The sequence below is a fragment of the Bos javanicus genome, chromosome 20 (assembly GCF_032452875.1).
Source record: "Bos javanicus breed banteng chromosome 20, ARS-OSU_banteng_1.0, whole genome shotgun sequence".
Taxonomy (NCBI): Eukaryota; Metazoa; Chordata; class Mammalia; order Artiodactyla; family Bovidae; genus Bos; species Bos javanicus.
The window spans coordinates 25,241,359-25,245,061 of record NC_083887.1 but is presented as its reverse complement, the minus strand read 5'-3'; positions in this window follow the sequence as shown (position 1 = coordinate 25,245,061).

Genomic DNA, 3,703 nt, shown 5'->3' with positions numbered 1-3,703 from the left:
TACCTAAACATAGGAGAAAGTCTCTACTAAAACAATTTGGTACTGAGCGTGACATGCCAGTGGGCACGATAAAGCTGATGCCTCATGTCAACTGGGACAAAGATGATGTTTTTAATAAATGGTATTGGGAGAATTGAAGAAAAGAAAACTTGATCCATTCTTTATTTCATACTCAAGAATAAACTGCAAATAGATCAGAGATCTGGAAAGAAGGAAAGGAGGGAGAAAGGGAATTATATAAGTTCTAGAAGAAAACATGAGTGAATTTCTCTATAGCTCCAGCAGAAAAGTTTTTTAACTATGATTCAGTTCTTATTATAACTCAAAATCCAAGTGAAAGAAATGGTTGATGTATTTGACTACATAAAAATACAAATCTTTGGAATGATAAGAAACCATAAGGAAAATTCAAGGCAAATAAATTGGGAGAAGAGAAGATACTAGCAAACCTGTCCCAGTTAAAGGGCTCCTCCCAATTATTCTAAGGACTTTTAAGAATTGAGGGGGAAAAAGGACCAAAAATCCTATAGAAAATGGGCAAAAATCATGAACAGACAATTCAGAGAGACAAAAATGGCCTTGAAACATATGTAAAAATGTAATTTCAAGTATAGTACAGGGAAATATTGGTACTAAATAAAAGCACACTGTGATAGCATGTTCCATGCATCTGATAGGCAAAAGTCAGAGCTTGCTAATTGACTTTGCTATTAAGGCTGTGCAGAAACAGGCACTGCTTACAGTGCTGAGGGGATGCTACATGGATAACCCCCATGAGGAGGAACTCAGCAATATCTGACAAACTACTTAAGGGTTCAAGGACCCAGGAATCATATTTCTGAAAATTTACCTTGAAGATCCACTGAAACAAATATAAAAATACATATGCCCAAGGTTATTAACCTCAGCCCTAACTGTAATTTTAAAATGTTAGAAACTTCATAAATATCTAGGTACAAGAAATTGAGCAAAGTATAGAATATTCTCACTATTAGGTATAGTCCAGTTGTTGAGTGAGGAAAATTTGTATGAACTGATATGGAGTGATGTCTAGGAGATATTGTTTACTGAAACAATAAGTACAAAATATTTTTATAGTTAAGGCCGTAATTAATAATCTATATATGTATACACACACATATCCATTTGTGTAAAAAGAAGAGAAAACTGGAGAACAATGAAGTGCTTTACCTACAAGGGGTAAATGAAAACCATAGCCACACTAAAGGGGGAAAAAAGAACTTATCTAAGTTACTCTGAACACACTATTTGACCATTCTTGGATGGGTAGAATGGTGGGAACAAACTGCAAGCAAATCTTTAATTAAATCTTTTTCTTTTTTGTATAGTTGTTTTAACAGTGGGGTATGGCCATTGAAATTCTGAAACAAATTTTGATGTATTAGAAGACTGAACAAATGAACAAATACACTTAACGTTAGTTTCACTGAAGAACAAAGGATATACAAATATGGAATGAGGAAGGGCAAGAAACAACTTTGTAGGATGAACAGGAGATATCAATGCAAACTTATGACTTCTAAAATATGTATATGTTTATGCATGTATGCATATGTGTGTGTATATTTACATGTACAGAAATTTCATTGTTTTGCCCATTGAAGGACAAGAAGCAAAGACACTCCCATATCAGGGAGCACATTCAGCATCAAGATTTTGGTCTGTAATAACATTTAATAATGAAATATATTAGGGCTTCTCAGAAAAATGACTGAGTCCAGGACTGGAACAGGGTAAGTGAATCAGGAATACCTTGCTATCCCAGAGAGTGGGAAAACATTATGACCAAATAATGCACAAAATGCAGAATCCAGCTTGAAGGGATTCCCACTGGTCAAATCTGGACAAAGTGAGCAGAAAGATTACTTATTAAGTACAGTAATAAAGTATAAACCATTACAGAAAAGAATAGCAATTCAAAAAAAACAAGAATAGCAATTTATGACTCCATACTGATAATAAATACAGATAAATAAAGGGAAGAGACCAAAGGGTCTTACTTAACAGAATGCCAAGTGGTAAATTTGGAGAGAATGCTGCTGGAGTTGGAAGATCAGCAGATTGCAACCATTATAGTCAAGATTTGATTAGACAGTGGGACTTCTGAAGTGTCTACATGAAAAGCTTGACAGATTTTCTTCTCAGAGAAGCAGTGATGAAGCTAAATAAACAAATAAATAAATATTTATTAAATGTCTCTAGAATTTGACCAAAGGACATATAACCAATTGAAAAGTGTTTGCCTCTGAAAATCCATGCATCTCTGTAAGTCTCTGTAATTTCAGCCAGGAGATGCTCCCCTTTTCATCTTCTTTATGGTTTAGAAATTCTGTACTATGCAGTTAGGGCAGCCCATGAGGATCGGTAGCTCCATCTCTCCTCACCAGATCCCAATTTGGGACACAGATTCCACTCCAGGAAAGGGTGGAGCAGCTTGGGAGAACCAGTGGCTCCTATCCCCACCCCCAGGCTCTGGTCTTGTGTTGTGGAGGTTCAGCTCAGAGTTGTCATAGCACGTCATTGGGCTGGTAGCTGCTTGCCCCTTCCTTCAGGGACTAACTTTATTTGGAGGTGAACATGGAAAAAGCCATACCCAGGAAATTGTTAAAAACAGAGATCAGTGACAAACAATCAACGATTAGTATCTAATCTCTGTGCTACTAGTAAGGTAAACAAAATGGTATTGTCAGAAATTTAAAAGGGATATTGAGGGAAAGAGATAGCAAAAAAAAAAAAAAAAAAAGCCTTGCTAAGACCGCATACATCCCCCGTCATTTGAAAATCTATATACATGAGCAAGACTGCATCCAAGTAACCAGAGAAGTTGCTACTTCTTGGCTGAACAGGGGGGTCAGACTTGTAATTTTGACTACTGAACTTTAAAAGCATTCCCAACACTACATACAGATCCACCAACATGAAGTGGAGGGATTACTGGCTCAGGAGGCTTAAAACAACCTCTGATCAATCATCGAACACTAAGCTATGCTGACCCAGGGGTGATGCCTAGGAAGCCTAAAAATAAAAAAGGAAAACAAATGAGAAGTGACATACGTCAGAGACGGCACACTGCAGAGGAAACAGACTTCACTAAGCTTGTTCCATCAAAGCACTAAAGAAAGAAACAAAAAATAGCAACAAGCCTGGAGTGGGGACTCAGATTAAGAGCTGAGAGTTGCTATATTATATTGTCTAAAATATCCAATGATCAACAAAAAGCAACAACTATGAGACATGAAAAGAAACAGAGAAGTGTGCCCCATACATAGGGGGAAAAATCAGTCAACAGACATTGCTTTTGAATATACCAAGATGTTGGGGTTAATAAAGACTTCAAAGCAATGAATATAAATATGTCCCAAGAATAAGAGGAATCCATCTAAAATGATCTAAATGATTAGCACACAGAAGGAATCCATACTGAGCTTATTAAATGAAGGTATGATAATAATGACTCATCAAATAGAGAATATTAGTAGAGACCAAATTATTTTTTTTAAACCAAGCAGAAATACTAGAATTAAAAAGTACAATAACAAATGAAAACTCAGTAGAGGGGCTCAAAATTAGATTTTAGCTGGCAGAAGAGATCAGTGAACTGGAAGATAGATTAATAGAGATTATCAGGGGATAAGATGCTTGGATGGCATCACCGACTCGATGGATGTGAGTTTGAGTGAAC